The sequence below is a fragment of the Pinus tabuliformis genome, chromosome 6, assembly GCF_031772625.1.
Source record: "Pinus tabuliformis cultivar Carrire ecotype Pingquan chromosome 6, CPIR1, whole genome shotgun sequence".
Lineage (NCBI taxonomy): Eukaryota > Viridiplantae > Streptophyta > Pinopsida > Pinales > Pinaceae > Pinus > Pinus tabuliformis.
Genome location: NC_142292.1, coordinates 986,746,971 through 986,764,328, shown reverse-complemented (window position 1 = coordinate 986,764,328; position 17,358 = coordinate 986,746,971). Strand labels below are relative to the sequence as shown.

General features: G+C 37.0%; 1 pseudogene; it reads left to right on the top strand.

Annotated features, from left to right (window-relative positions):
- Positions 1 to 1,629: 1,629 nt before the first annotated feature.
- Positions 1,630 to 2,534, top strand: LOC149262304 (3-phosphoinositide-dependent protein kinase 2 pseudogene; annotated as a pseudogene).
- Positions 2,535 to 17,358: the final 14,824 nt, after the last annotated feature.

The following is a 17,358-nucleotide window of genomic DNA, read 5'->3' as shown; positions in this document are numbered from 1 at the left end:
ATGATAAGGAGCGCATTTCCTGGAGTTGATGTGGAACTTTCAAATTATCCCTCCACCATTATCGAAGTGTGGGCTCAGCAAGTTTGTGCCAGTGTTACAGATAGGCAGCATTGTGTTTATTGCTGGCAGAAGAAAAAAGGGACACCGAGAATTCTGTTTGGAATCGGTGTAAGAGATTTGTTTCTTCCCAGCCATTGAGTAACATATATTAAAGTTCATCTATGCATTCTATGAAACATGAACTTTTCAGCCAGAAAACGAGATATTAGAGGCCGAACTCTTCTGGTGTTGATTTTATAATTATTGTGCATTGGTAACGTGGTATGAGGCCAAAACTTTTCTCAACAACCATAGCCCCTGTATTTGTCATCACAATGGTCCGAATGGTAGCAATGTAGAAGAAGAGTTTAGTAAATGAATTCTTGAAGGACGAATGGTATCGTTTGAGAATTTGCGAGCCAAGCTTTTGCTAGAAAAGGGATTTATCTGTGATTTAAGTCACACCCTGCTACCTAAAAAATCAAGCAAATCCTCTTTCATGGCTTATGCGAAATGCATTGCAGCCGTTTCTTCAAGGCACACGGGCTTTTAAAATAACTGATATAAATGAAAATGGCGTGAATGTTATTAAGCACGTTGTTTCATTATTAATGAATATATTGAAGGCATGAAAGTGCTCTTATGAAATGCAGCGATTAATGCCAAGTGTCAAGTAGCTTTATAAAGAATTTGATTGCCATAAGGCCGCCATGGTTAGTGACACTGGGATAGAGATGTGGCGCAAAAGCTGGAATGATATTGATTGATGTCGTTAAAAGACGAGTGCGCATTGAATAAACACAGAAGGAAGGTTGGATTTGGAGGAGAGATAGAATGGCGCTTTTATAATTTGCAAGGATTAGTTCTGGGTTTTCTAGAATCCGTCTTTCGGGCAAACTGTTAATATTGATGAATATTTGATAGATAAAAGAGTATCATAAAATCGCTGCTGTCGTAGTGTTGCTCAGGTGCGCGCTATACATTTCATTCTGTGGAAGATAATCAGATCAGAGGATTTTTGTTAAGATCCTTCGATCTTGTGAAACACATATGATTAGAGTTCTTTCAGATATGGTAAAATAAAGCTCGTTTTTGGGGGTTTCAATTGTGGATTGAATCGTGCAGAAGTTGTGAATTTTGATCTTGTAGATTGGCTACCACATGGTGGGTTTGCAGTGGAAATGTTTCTGATATTTACAATAAAGATTTGGATCGTTGGTCAGTAAGCAGGAACCCAAACGCTCCCAAGGGAACAGAAGGCTAGAGTTTGCATGGTTAAATTGTTGAAGCCATGAAGCCACATTTAATTGGAATGACAGGTCTCGGGGAAATCCATTGCCGTTGTATCATTCCCCTATTTCTGCATTGAGCTGCCATATTCACTGGTATGCTTGGGAATAAGTTGGGAAGGTACAACATTTATAAAGGAATAACTTTAACTTATGGAATGGAAGGTCACCGTGCTAAGATATGATTTAGAACTTTCATCTTTCTTATTCCTTAATTGAGAGGGTGTCATCTTCACAAATTTGTTTGCTAACCAATCTGCCATCTGTAACATGTTTGCAATCTTCATAGTACTGTCATGGAATGTTGCTTTCTATCCTGGGATGGGATTCAAATCGTGCTGTTAAGAAATCTCGTTTTTCAGAGGATGAAGCACGTTTCTATATTGCAGAGATTGTGGATGTCCTTGAATACCTTCACAAAGTAGGACTGATACACCGAGATGTAAAGAGAATATACTTCTTCAAACCAATGGAAAACACCTCAATTTCAATTATTCCGACTACTTCAAACGAGAAGACCTGCACATTTGTTGGTACAGCTGCCTGCGTTCCGCCAGAGGTCCTTAAGCATGCACCTCCAACAATTGGAAACAATCTATGGGCACTGGGTTGCGCGTTGTATCAGATGCTGTCTGACATATTACCTTTTAAAGATGGCAGTGAGTGGCTCACATTCCAAAGGATCATGGATAGAGATTTCAAATTTCCTGAATATTTTTCTTCTGAAGCATGGCACCTTATTGATTGTTTGCTAGACATGGACCCATCTAAAAGATTGGCTTCTGGCCCTGAAGGGTATGCTTCTCTCTAGAGTCATCCTTTCTTCAAGGGAGTTGACTGGGATAATGTTAGGAGTATGCTGGCTCCAAAGTTAGCCCCACCATTAACTGTGACTCTAAATGGGAGAAATTTCTAGATCCAGGGGAGTTCATTGTGATGGTTTCATTGGTTAAGAAAATTCGGAAACTTTACAACAAAAAGATGCAGCTGATTCTGACAGACAAGCCGAAGTTGATATATGTAGACCCAGTTAAATTGGTACAGTAGGTTGAGATAGTTTGGTTTGATAATCCTAAGGAGCTTAATGTCCAAGTGTTGAATTCTTCCAACTTTAAGATCTGTACTTTGAAAAAGACCACCTCATTTGAAGATTTGAAGACAGCAAGGAATACTACAGTGACTTTATGTTCCAGTTGGGATTTATGAAGCTTTTTATTGGTTTGATGCTAATCAAGTTGGCTGTGATATGTAATGACAGAAGCAAGCTTCATCTTCTTAAAAATATTTAGGTTCCTAATTGCTGTACAAATGTCTGAAGAGATCATGAATCTAAGCAGAAAACGCTTCAAAGATACATAGGTTCTGTTTTGACATCTATAGCAGTTTCGTAGCGCGCTACGAAACTGCTGTAGAATGCTGTTTTGTGGAAAAACAATGAATTTTGATGATGAGGTCAGCTAACGGTAAAAAGAAGGTCTCAAACACAGGCAGAGAGATCATACATGGATTTCCTAACAGCTCAAACAGTGACAGGTGTAGGTCTTGAAGAGAAAATAAAATATTTTGTTTATTTTCATAAAGTTTTCTCAAACGCAATTTATGATCGAGCTACTAGGGTATTGGTGGGGTTACCAGAATGTTCGGTTGATACACCTGTTTGGTCCTTGAAGCATCCAGATCATATAACATATGGTGGTTATGCGTTGTTAATTAAAGGTTCAAAGAACTTGGAGTGTGGTTTTTAAATGATGAAGAGGAATGGAAGACAGGGGACCGTGGATATAGGGTGATTAATTTTATCAATTAATAAGCTGTCTTACAGCTAGCATCCGAGACCAGCTTGCTCGGTGAATGCTCCCTTAACATATCTTAGCCATAATGGAAATCATACAGCTGTCCAGCATCCAAGAAGAATCATATTACGAGGAGAAATGAATTAGTGTTTTAGTTTGATTAGGACTTTATGTAATCATAGCTTAGCACTTTTGTAATTAATGCATTAGTTAAATAGCATGTAGGAGTAGTTAATAGCCACCTTCGAGGCTCCCCTCATGCTGGAGGAGGAAGCTCAAGGTGGGTGAGTTTGCTTGCCTATATAGGGATCAGATTAGAATGTAAAAAGGGTTGGATACTATATACAAAAACAGAGTTTTTTGAGCCTATGTAAAGACTGTTACAGTAATGATAAAACAGGTCGTTTCTTCTCAAGATTCTCAATGGATTATGTTGTTCAAGTGTAATAGTGTTTTAGTTTCTTAATGTTCTTTTTTGCAGCCTTGTTATAGCACAATCACTCAGAATTCATATTGTATGCTCTGACTTCCTGTGTGTTTGACTAGCTGTGGGTTTTGGTGAAGCCTGTTTGAACATCACTCAGAATTCATTTTTAATGCTCTGACTTCCTGTATGTTTAGCAGGCTTTGGTTTAGGTAAAATAGGTTTGAACATCTGATGCAAAGAGCCTTGACTTCCATGAGATGACTGTGATTTTGTTTATTAAATGTGAGAGACTCCATAGCCCAATGAAGACCAATTTGATGTGTGTCCAACCAGCTATATTTTCATAAGTGTGTGAAGAGTTAGCCCTCTGTTGTTGTGATTAATTCTCTATCAAAAGCCTGTGAGAGAGCCCTCTCTGATTAGGAAGGCTAATTCCTAATCTAAAGTCTGGTCTGAAACAGTTACATGAAATCTTGCTTGGTTGCAGCCCTCAGTAGTGATTTTGTGATAACACAATATATAAGAAACTCAAAAATGTGCAGACAAAATGCTTTGAATCGACCCTCTTTATATATGAATTCAATCTCAATATACCTTAGATCATTACTAAGGTATGTTTGATACCATAGGCAGAAATTAGTGATGGAATTTTGACCTTTCCAGAGAAATACCTTGTGCAAAAACCATGGTTTGGCCATTTGTTTTTCTTTTTCTTTGCCTATAGACAATAATGCACCCATTTCCTTCTGGAAGTGTGTTCATGGCAGGGATAACACTGGTATAATGAAGACAACTCAAGTTATAACACTCCCCATGCACTGGTAACATGTCATACCCTTGTTTCAGCCCCAAAAAAGCTAAAAAACATTGTTAAACGTTGTTCAAACTTGCTCCAAATTCTACCTTTCTTTTCCCAACACTTGGGGGGCTTGTTAAGCTTTGATAGGGCTTCAATAACACCTCACAAACATTAGTAAAGCCTATCTAATCAACCACCTATGTCTCATTAGTTTTATTCACCTTCAAGTACATCCAATCCTTGTATAACCTTCTATAACTGAGCTTGACCTTGTGCAAACTTTTACAACTTGTATGCAATCATCAAGATGCCTATGTAATAAATAGAACATTTGAAATACCTTTCTAATCATGAGGAAACATCCTCCAACCATGTCCTACATCAATTCTTCATGCTTAGTAACGAAATCATATAACATAGTGGGCAATTTTACATCCATGTTGACATCATCAAGTGTAGGTTGCCATCAAGGACAACACAAGAGCCATAATGCCCACAGAGCACTCACCAACATAATGGTCACTCACAAAATTACTTTTATTTCAATTTTAAAATCATTTGTGAGGCACCAGAGAAAAACAAAAACAAAACGCCTTCCACAAGGGGAATTATGTCCCATAAGAGCTTCCTTAACCAATGGAAAATTAGAAATAACATTTATTAAAAATTTGAAAAATATTTTTGAATTTATGCAAAAATAGAAATATTAAGAATTTTCCCGAATCTTTGATTAGAATTACAAAAACACAACAAAATAATGGGCAGTCAACACAACTTAACCATGAGGCGAATCCTACAATCTCAAGCGAGATAAAGATTAATAACATATCATAAATTTTGACATCAATACATATTAAGAAATAAACTCACACGACATTACAATCGTAAAATTAAATGTGGAAAAAACATCACAAACAAGACAATGTTAAAAAAATTATTACACTTTAAAGCTAATGAACATAGAGATGTCAACATAAATGTTAATCGAATATAATATGTTTTTTTTTATAATATTTGATAAGCTAATAAACACAAAGATGTCAACATAAATATTAATCCAATATGATATGACTTTTTTTAATGATATTTAATAACATAATCTTTAAGTTAGAATTAGAATTAGAATTAGAATTAGAATTAAAAATAATATAAAATGAAATATAAAAATTACTCTATTTTAATAATAATTTAAAAAAAAATTAATATAATATTTTAAATTTACAAAATAATATTGACCTGTTGTATATTCAAATCTTATTCCCGTTCACCAAGTTATTTTGTACGTATAAACCCCTTATATCCCATTTTCAATTTCATTAAATAGAATATGGACCAATTATATTCCACTTTCAATTTTATTAAACAAAGTTAACTCCATAAACTAAAAAATTGCAACTTGATACAAAATATCACTTCTCTTATTAGTCCCTGCCATCTGGCAATGGCCAGGGACTATAGTAATCCATCTGCGATGCTATAGCATTAATTCGGGGCGAATTTAAGCGGATTATGGCAGGGTGACCAAAGTTTTCGAATGTCGCTGTGTTTACCATTGTCGGGATAACCAAAGTTTTCGAAAGTGACCGTGTTTGCCTTCTTATTTGGCCTCTTCCCGAGGCGGAAGAGGCTGGACCTTAGGTTTATTTACCTTTACCGTGTTTATTATCTGTGGCGGTCGACGTATTCATATTAATGTTACAGGTATGTTAGCATTAGTTCGCTAACATTTGTTTGCAGGTTTGTTTGCAGGCTCAGCTCTCAGGAATACGCTGGTATATATGAACATATAAGCATTCACAGGTTCCTGGCTACACCTGGCTACCCACATGGCGATTTCACCGCAAATCTATTGCATGTGAGTGTTGCTGCTTCTACTGCTTCATCTGTCGCCTATGCTGCCATCTGCGTGAATGGCTCTGCACCGGGAGCCAGCTCCAGCTCCTTCCAAGCTCCAGCTCCCCAGCTAACCAGCTCCCAAGCTCAAGCTCCCGATCCAGCTCCTCGGCCAGCTCAAGCTCCCTATCCCTCCACCTTCCCAGCAAGGTAACAAGCAAGCTAACCAGCCTGCCCGCCTGCATAAAGCCCGCCAGCAAGCAAGCATTCAAACTCAGGCAAGTATGAAAACTCTATCCGTCCTCTATTTTGGTCGGGGTATTAGCACGAGCAGTTCTATACCCATAAGCATAAAAGCAAGCAGGAGCAAAGGCATCATCAGTAGCTTACCCAGTGGACTTAGCTGCATATCTAGTAGCAGTAGAGCACAAAGCAGCACCTGTGAAAGAACCAGCAGCATCACTAGTTGTTTACCTTGAACCAGCGCCAAGTACAGTCACCTTAGTTTCTTCTGTTTAACCAGTTGAACCTCCAAGCAGTTGATTCCCATTCCCACCACCAGCGGGGGACAGACAGCATTGCTGCCAATAAGTCCGCCGATAGGTCATCCATCAGTAGTGCCCACCACCCCAAAGAAGGGGTATTAGTTGCTAGCTGGTAAAGCCAAGAGCTAGTCTCAACTGGCCTGTGTGAACCCAGAATAAGTATTCGCTACCACAGAAGTGGACAGGTGCTCGTCCGCAGTCCCAAACAGTCTCAGGGCGGAATTAGGGTGATGTGCTGCCCTAAACAACCTTAGGAAGAGGAAACCAGCCACTGAACGTAGCTTAGAATGCCCTTTCTGCCCCGTTGAGGTTTCACAGGGTTCCACTGGTAGCCTTCGTTGTTTGGGTAGAGAGAATCCTTGGTGGCTACAGAGAAGAGATGACTTTCACTGCCTAGGAACTGAACTCGTTGAGCTAGTAAATAACCATAGAGAGCCGCACACCCAACTTGCCTCTCAGAGGAACATCACTGCCTCAGGGGATCTGGTTCCCCTCTCCTACATTGTCGGATTGCTCACCGCTTGCTCCAACTCAAAATCCCTCTCGCCTCACTACCTTAAGGGTTCCGGATAGCGCCCCTTCACTTGTAGTTTCGCTACTCTAGCACATCAACACCAACTCAGGCTCCAGCCATACCCCTGATCTTGGAAGGATGGAAGGACGTACCCATATTACTGAAACTTAGAGGCAAGGGCATTCGAAAGATAGATAGCAGGGCAGGACGGGCTTTGACATTGCCTGAAATCATGCTTACTTGGGACGCGCTTAGACCTTAGGGAGAAAACCCGGGTTGGGAGATGAAATGAAACTGACCTGGACTTGGACCTGGTTGCTGCTTCGATGTTGGGACCTGAAGAGAGGTGGAGCCACGAAAAGATATGGCTATGGCACAAATGATAGGAAATAAAACTTATAACCTTATTCAATGACATTTGTCAAAAATGCATGTGGAAATATTTTCGTAGATTGAATGCACTTTCTTTAGAAATTGTCTTCTTTTATAAAATTATAGGATATCTTTTCAACTACATGCTCTCGACGAGATTCAGCGGAAATCATGAATGCAAATCTTTCCAAATCATGCAATCGCTTAACTGTAAGTCCAGAAGATCCTGGCTGTTGAATTCAGTTCTGCGCAGCTCAATGAGAACTAAGGGCCCTTAGTTTGGTAAAGTAATCCCTCAGAGCAAGCAGGCCTTGAGCTGGTTGACAGGTTGTAAGGATACGTTGCATCTACTGCAGAGCTTGTCGATGGAGATTGTCTGACTCGTATGGAAAGGTCTCAAGGATCCCAAGCTTTCCAATTGCCATTGTGATCCTTTATTTATTTAGTTAGAATTATCTTTATACATCAGAATCTTGCTAGGAGCCTTAATGTTTATGTCTCATGGCATATATGTCCAGGCCCACCCTCCTCGATTGTCATATGTTGTTAAGTTCGATTGTCATATGTTGTTAAGTTTGGCACTCTTGTTTTATTTACAGGCTTAATAGACCACCTGTAGCTTACCCAGTCTTCCACAACATCCTCATCACGTGATGAGGCAGGGCGCCCATGTGACACGTCAGGGTACCTTGGTAAATGTTCAACGACATCGATTTGTTCCCTAGTGATCTACGGTGCAGCTACATTTGCAACCCTAATTCATCGCATTACCCTAAGTCCTCCTCACATTTCGCCATTCTTCCACTGCGTTAGGGGTGAGTACTTGCAGAGGTAATCTGCCTGGTTGTCATATAGATGCCACTGCATCTCTATATTGGTCATTCTTCATCGTTGATGGTATCATTTCCTCTTCAATCGCGACATAAGGTTGAGAAAGGTAACAATTACAAGTATCGCCTTTAACAAATTCAGGGTTTTATATTGATTAATTTGCATTTTTTTTTCAAGCTGAAGGTAAAGTAGGAAATAAAGTATAGCTCTCCAGTTAACCAGGGCTGAAGTACACTGGAATAAGTTGGTCATGTATTGTTCCATCCATAGCAAAGCCCTCCCTGATTTTATATCATCTATGTCTCTTGTTTTGTCAATATTGGCTATCAGTTCTTTTATTGCACTCCCAGATGTGAATGGTGTTAAAATGTCCTGGTTTTACTTTTTGAAGATATCATATTGGACTGGAAAAGCCAGCGATTGAGAAGAAGGTAATCAGGAAATTTAATTAATTTTCTCATCGTTGTTCTCTTTTCACTGATGTGTTTGTAGTTTCTGAAAAAAATAACACCCACCGTTACCTGCAGCTGGGAAAACAACCACAATCAACTGCCTTACCGGAATTACACCAGTAACAGTCGGTGACGGTAATTTTCTATAACCAGATGCTTTTCACTTAGCTTTACTTTTCCATATATCATCCTGGATTACAAAACAAATTTGATTGAATGTAGCTTGTGAAAGATATGGCAAGGATCATAAGTTATCATTAGAATGGTCTGCTATCTTGCTTTGAGAATGCTTAATAACTTCTTGATGCATAATGACTCTTCTATTTCTTATACAACAGTAAGAGTATTGAACATTGGATTCAATATCCGGTCTGAAAGTTTAATATCATATTCCCCCATCCTCACTTTTGAGTTTTACTTAATGGAGTGAATGGGTTAAAAAGTCATCTGAGTCTTGTTTTGTATTCGTAAAGCAATCACAACACTGATCTATGGGCAGTCTATTAAAAGCACAAGTGGAAAGTCAAACATTCGAAGTATAATGGGAGTCTGTCCTCAGGTACAATCCTGTCTTACCAACATTCAAATAATTGGGATGCAGTTATGCTTGAATATCTTGTGTATTTTATATAGATCTTCATCTATTTGTGCATTGTCACTACAATATGAAGTATTCTAATTTTCATTTAGTCTGCAGTTTGATATTCTGTGGAATGCTCTATCAGCTCGAGAACACTTATATCTATTTGCTAGCATCAAAGGCATACCAAGATCTGCCATTAAATCTGTATGTTCTTATTGGCTTTGGTTTTCTCAGAAATTGTAGTTTTCCATTTCTTATTATTGCAATTGATTGCTTGTGACTGTCTTCAAGACTGATTTTTTTACAAAATCACCATTCACATGATGAACGAAGTTTGGTTATTATCTTGCAGGATGCAGAAAACTTGTTATCACAAGTAAAGCTATCAGAATCAGCTCATATTCGGGCTGGCAGCTACAGCGGAGGAATGAAGCGTCGCCTTAGTGTGGCAATAGCCCTCATAGGAGATCCTAAACTGGTTTTCTTGGATGAACCTGTATTTTCAATCATTCCACCCTGTTTATGTTTTCTTTTTAGACTTCTCCTTTTTGCAGATCCAGGAAGTTTGCAATTTCTTTCCTCTGTTGTAAATTAGCAATATTTTTAGATACCAGTTTCCTTTTGTACATTTAGATGCCTATCCTTCTGTTCTGATTGATTGATATATATCTCTACAGAGTACTAGCATGGACCCTGTTACACGAAGATATGTATGGGACATCTTTGAGCATACGAAGAAGGATCGGGCCATTGTCTTGACAACTCATTCAATGGAAGAAGCTGATATACTGAGTGACAGAATAGCCATCATGGCCCGAGGGAAGCTACGATGCATTGGCACTTCAGTTCGGTTGAAATCCCGGTTTGGAACTGGGTTTGTTGTAAATGTCACTGTGCAAAAAGAAACAAGAAGAGATAGTTTATTGCAAAATGCGAGCGATTCCTTGCAAAGAGAAGACAGTAGACACCAGAGTGAACCAAAGGAAGAGAACAAAGCCTACATAACATTTATCATTCCTCGTGAAAAAGAGGAACAGTTGACGGTATACACTTCTACTGTTCCTTTTCCCTCTACTCTTTCCGGTTCAAGCTACTTTTGTTTAGTCAAAGCATAGGCTGAATCCACAAACATTCAATTCCAGACCATGAAATTTTTTGAATAACTATCGCAATCTTCTGTTAATGCAAATGATGAAATAGTCTAGTAAGTATTTTGAAATTGACAAGAGACCAAGAAGTGTGCCTTCTATTTCAGGATTTCTTTGCAGAACTGCAAGATATAGAAGAAGAGCTAGGGATTACAAACATTCAACTGAGTCTTGCAACTTTGGAGGAGGTTTTTTTAAACATTGCAAGGCAAGCAGAAGTCAAGACTGCAGCTGCTGATGGAACCTCAATTCAGGTCTGTCATTCTTTTCAGGTGTGTTTTATTTTTAATTGTGAGTAAAGAAGGCAAATGGTCATGAAAGTGTCAATCACTCTGTGACAATGCAGACATATAGTTTTTTTTGTTCTCTTATTTGTCCACATGCTTGTTTATCTTGCTTCTTTGCTGCCTCTCTATAACAACTTAGTTCGCTTCTTCCATTAATCCTAATAGTGAGGAGTGTTAGAATGTGGTAAATAGGATCTGAGCAAGATGACATAAAATGGCTGTATTTGTAGATCTGTAGGTTCTTTCTGAGACACCTTGTATGCTTGATTATCATGTTTCTTTGTTGTTTTTCTTTATAACAGAATGCAGGTATGGGAAGCGAGGGAACGAGTGGAATTCATGTAATTGGCCACGCAGGGGGATATCATTCCTGGGCCTGATGTCCTCTCGGCTGAGGTTGACCAGTGGTAATGAGGGGAAAGTGATCATGCGTATCTGAGGCGCAAGAATACAGAATCCAGTAATTTTGCTTCGCCATCTGGTGAAGGCTGACACTTTGTTTTGTTTACCTATGGCGGACGCCACATTCTAAATAAATATAAGCCAGAAAACATGCGTGTTTACATTACTATTTCTCTTTCGAATAGTATTTTTGGTTTCTGCTGCATTTATGCTCTGCTTGCAGTTTTGATCAAGAAGATCTGTTCTAATCAGGTTACAAGCTTGTATAATGTACACATCATTGATTACGCAAAATACATTAGCTTAAACACTCGTATTAACTAAGCACTACTAGTATAAGGTGTTCTGTTATGTGAGTTATAAGCTCTACACATTATATAAATAAGAAACACATACGGATTATGCATATTACTAGTACCCATGTAAGTATTGGTAATGAAAGAGCTTGATCAATACTGCTTCATAGAGTTGTTGTAAGCTATTACGATTAGCTTGAACTAAGAGCTTGAACAGCCCATGTAACTTGTATTCCCATGATAGCTATGACTAAGCTCGCCTTACTGTAACACATCACGTATTATGCAGGCTGAACTTAATGCAGGGACTTGCTGCCTCGCAGCCTTCCTTGTTTTTTAAGTCTTTCAAAAAGATTGCATATTTAACCCAACAATTTGTGAAAACATTTTTCTTAATACCAAAACAAATAGTATTTTCTTAACGCTAAAACAAATATATATACTTTTTGTTTCATTGAAAAACATATTCCTTAATACCAGAATAAATATATAACTTTAAATGTAGATTATGAAAACTAATTATCCATAAATTAAAAAAACTCTTAGTACCACGTGGTGTACAAGTTTATTGAGCCATTGTTGGACCACTAGAATATTTATACGGAAACCTCAAATCCACGTGATGTGTAAGTTTATTGAGCCATTGTTGGAGTACTAGAATACTTATACGGAAACCTCAAAGCCACGTGGAAAAAGCTCCCAGTGCCATGTCATCTAAAGAAGCGAATGTCTCGGATCACGGTAATCATACCAAATTAATAACTTAAAACTATGATTTTTCTAATATTTAATTAGAAAATCTGAAAAAAAAAATTTCCTTAAATTATTCAATATTTTTAACATATATTAAATATTTTCACATTAATCTTTATTTTAATCAAAATAAATTTTGATCAACTAAAAAGATAAAAATAAAAATAACTATTATCATATTCTTGCTATCTCCTATACAACAACTAATACCGTTTTCAATAATTAAAACGAATACAAACTCCAACTACCATTCTTACCCTACACTCGCTACATTTACGACCGACCACCAACCAGTCGCAGGCAGGGCACGCTCGTGAATTGAGTGGGGAGGCACATAACTTTTAATTCACGAGACCCATTCCCTTACTAGTTAGGCCGATAGGTCTGGTCTATTTCAGAATAGACCCCGGTGAATTTCAATTTTTTTACAAAAAAAGAAAAACCCTTGACACCTATTATGATGAAGCTCAAACGAAAGCCTCTATATCTGACATTGTTTGCTCACCGCTGTGCAGCTGTATGTTCATCATTAAGTTTGTTTTGTTTGATCACTATTTTATGTTAATTTCAACAATAATTGCGGGTGGTGGAATTTTTTAATAATATAAATTATTAGATGGGTAAATAGATAGTATGAATGAGATATTAAAAAAAATAATGGATTTTTTTCAGGAAAATATATAAATTTTTTAGATAGGTTTAAAGAATGAGAAAGTTAAAAAATGTAATTGTTTATATTAAAAAAATATATATATATTTGAAGAGGATAATAACTAGCTTCCAATAATTTAAACAAAACATAAAGGCAATGTTTTTTTTGCATTTTATATAACAAATTTATAACACAAATCTTACATCTATTTGAAGTGAGTGAGACAATAACTTTTTAATCTACTTAATAAATTACTTTTTAATCTACTTAATAAATTCAATGAAAGAAAGAAAATTCACTCATGTAATATCATTAAATCAATAAATTGAAATGTGGGATTTTATTAACCATAAAAAAGGTTACATTTTTAAAATCTATGACATTGTTATTATGAAATAATTTTAAATCTTTTTTATTTCAATTCATTATTTCTAATCATTTTCAATAATTTGAGTCTTTTACTCATCCAATAGGATTCAAAATATCAAAATTTAAAGTCCTTAAATATCTTTAAAAAAGTAGCACCAAATCATAGATTTCGTTGAGATGATTCTAACGATGTAAATGACACCTCAATATATTGTCACCACATGGACCAATCGCAGGGCACCACATGGCAAACCGTGGTTGGCTACTTGGTTCTACCAATGAAAATAGAAATTTTAATGGCCAAGATCAAACCCCTGACGTTAGAAGAACAAACCAATAGGCTATTTGTTTCTCCAACCATATTGTTTGTTATATATAGTCATATGGGTTATATTTAGCAAACAAATTTTTTCACATATCAAAATAAAGGTGGCTCATAGGGTTTGACCCCGGGACCACTCCCAAACCACCGACTATTTTTATATGTGCCAACCAAACCACCTACAAGCGGGACCTTCAAAGGTCTTCCACCCAACAATATATTAAACTCGTCATTTGAGGCCACAGGGCAAACCCATAGCATGCAACGAAACAAAAAGCGTGAAACTATACACACAGAGAATGAGGTCTGCCCTAAGTACAGTTTTCAAGGAATATCCCTAGGGCATATTTTAAGGAATATTTTGTAGGAAAATTTTGAACTATTGCGGCATCTTGAAGATTCCTTGAGGGTTCTAGAGGTGAAAGTGACAGAACCATATGAAGTGTATAATCATTTTTCACGAAATTTCAAGGTGCATCCACTAGTAAAGTGAGAATTGGGACTCAAGAAGTAGATTTTTGGGTCATCCCTAGATGTAAGGTATTGCCATGTATTTTACCATTTATTTTCCATTATTTTGCTGAGATAATATAGAGGCCTCTCCAATTTGAATTTGGGCCCAGAGACATAGCTCACACATTGTGAGTAAACTTCATTAACAAATATTGGTGTCTTGTCTATAATGTTTTCATTTTGTGTTGTTCCTTCATGAATGTTTCATTTATGGTATTTTCATGCTATTTGAACAATTTTACTTAACATCTCCGAAGGAAGATCCTCGATCATTTTGGTATTATAAGGGTCTTCTTTGATGTGAATTGTGAGTGTGGATGATTACCAAGGCCAAACTCAAATAGGGTGAAGAAAAACTAAAGTATTTTAACCCTGAGATGGGACGTGCAACACAGAGAAAGGAAATGGTGGATAATGACATGCACATAGAGAATAAGCAGGATTTCCACAAGGCCTTCTAGTAGATGACAAATCAGGAGGGAAAATTGTTTGTAGATTATGAAAGGAGAATGGAAAAAGAGGGAAAGAAATAGGGAGCTCCAAAATATGGTAATGCATCAGTACACCGAAGAGGTGGAGGAGACCCTCCTAAATCTCCATGTTCAAGTTCAAGTTCTTCCTCTTCCCCTCATTCTCATCATTCAAACAATAAAAAAAAATGATTCTAAAAAGCCATTTTTAAAGTTAGATGTGAAATTTTATTTGCAAATGTTTAATGGAGAAGTTAATGTAGAGTAACTAAAAAATCAGATTAAATAGATCAAAGTCTACTTCCGTATACAATATATCGAAGAGGATTAAGCAAAGATTCAATTGACATCTCTTCGGATGGGAAGCACAATTGTGGTATGGTGAGAGAGAAAACTTCAGAAAGGTAGTCATCATAATGGTTTTCATCATCGTCCAAGTTTTTTTCTACATTGCGAGGGAAATTTTACCCAATTGTTTATAGGAAAAAAACCATGATGGAACGGAAAATCTTAAGACAGGGGAAAGGTCAAAATGTTAAAATTTTTACATAAGATTTTAGGAAGCAAACATTGGCAATGAATATTCCTTTAGACTCACTAGAAAATTTGATTAAATACATTGGTGCTTTAAACAGTTATCTTCGCCATTCATTGTTGCTATTTGATCTTGCTAATCTAAATGAAACTAGTGTGAAAGAAATTAATCTTGATAACAAGGGAAATCATGGACAAGAATATCATGTAAAGAGGCCTCCATCCAGGCCCCAGATGACAAGTTCAAAGGACAAGGAAAGGGAAAGAAGAAAATGAAAACAAAGAAAGAGGAAGGGAATCCCTATTGCACTCATTGTAAGAAAGATGGCAATGATGAGGAGCATTACTGGAAGCTACATCCAGAATTAAAGAATAGGAAGTTTGGTGGAAAAGGGGAGCAGAAGACGGTTGCTACAACACAAAAATACCTTGGTTTTGATTCTTGGGATGAGATGCATATCACAACCATTGGAGTACAACGTAAAGGTTTCTTTCATGCGAGTTTAAGTTCTGAAAGCAAAACTCATGATGATGAAAGAGAAAGAAGTGAATTGTTTCATATAAGAGTTGTATCTAAGCACACAAAAAAAATACATTGTTTGATCTAGGTTCTCAAGTTAATTTGATCCCCGAATCAATTATTAAGAAGTTATGTTTGGAAACGACACCGCATTTGAAACCCTATCCTCTAGGTTGGGTTTGCGACAATGCAAAGCTCAATGTCACCTAGTAATGTAGGGTTATATTTTTTATTCCTTCAAAGTTGATAGATGAGTTTGATTTATATGTTTTCGCACTTGACATTTGTTGCATAGTCTTGGAAATCCCATACTTATATAATAGGAAGGGAGTCTTTTTCAGACATGAGTATAAGTACCATCTCACCAAAGATGGGTTGGAATACATTGTGAGATCTCATCACATGAAAGTTAATTCAGTGGTGAAGAAAGAAATAGAAGGATTTTGACACCTTGAAGGAAAATATAAACACAACACTAATATTATCCTTGCCATACCTTCAAAATTCATTTGAGATCGAGATGGATGCCAATGGATATTCCATGGGTGCATTATTGATGTAGTATCACAAACCAATTTGTTACCATTCAGAGGCTCTCTCTCAAGTTTTTGTTAACTATACCATGCATGACAAAGAGTTATATGCCTTGGTCCAAAGGGTCAAGAAATGGAACCATTACCTAATAGGGAAGGACAATATCATACATACATACCATCATCCTTTATAGTATCTCCAATCATAGACCAAGTTGCAGCATGCTCATCACTTTAGGTGGATTGGATTCCTTGAACAATCCCATTTGGAAATCAAGTACAAGAAGGGTACAAGTAACAAAGTGGCAGATATTCTTTATAGACCTCCTGTTTATGAATCTATTGTTTTGAAGAATGCTTCTTTATCTCATGATAGTTGCATTGAACAACATGCTACTGATGAATATATTACATATGTTTATGAGAGGCTAACTCATGGATCATAGGTGGAGAATTATCATTTGTAGGAACAATTACTCTACTATCTTAGCAAGTTATGTATTCCTACAAGTGAAGGAGTCCATGTAATTTGATAAGCTCACACTTCTCTTGTGTCTAGTCATTTTTGGGTAGGAAAAACCCACCTCATTTGCAAAGGTTTTTTTATTGGCTTCAGATGAAAGAAATTGAAACCAATTATGTAAAGGGGTGTGTGATGTGTTATATTTGTAGAACCCTAATATAAACTTGGGGTTGTACACACCACTCCTTGTTCTCACTCCTCCTTGGGAGAGTATCTCCATGGATTTTGTAAGGGGGTTTCCTTTGTCAAAAACATGCCATGACTACTTGTATGGAGTGATGGATATGTTTACCAAGATGTGTCTCTTGATGCCATGTAAAAGGTAAACTACTAGTGAGAAAACTACTTACTTTTCTTACAACATGTATGGTCCATTTTGGACTACCCACATCCATTGCCTTGGATGGAGATCCTTGATTCCTTGGATATTTTTAGACAATCTTATGGAGAATGGTGGACACCAATGTAAAGAGGAGTATTAATTTCAGTCCACAAAATGATGGGTAAGGTTGTCAATAGAGCAATGGTTCATTTGATCTAAGGGTATTGCAACAAATTG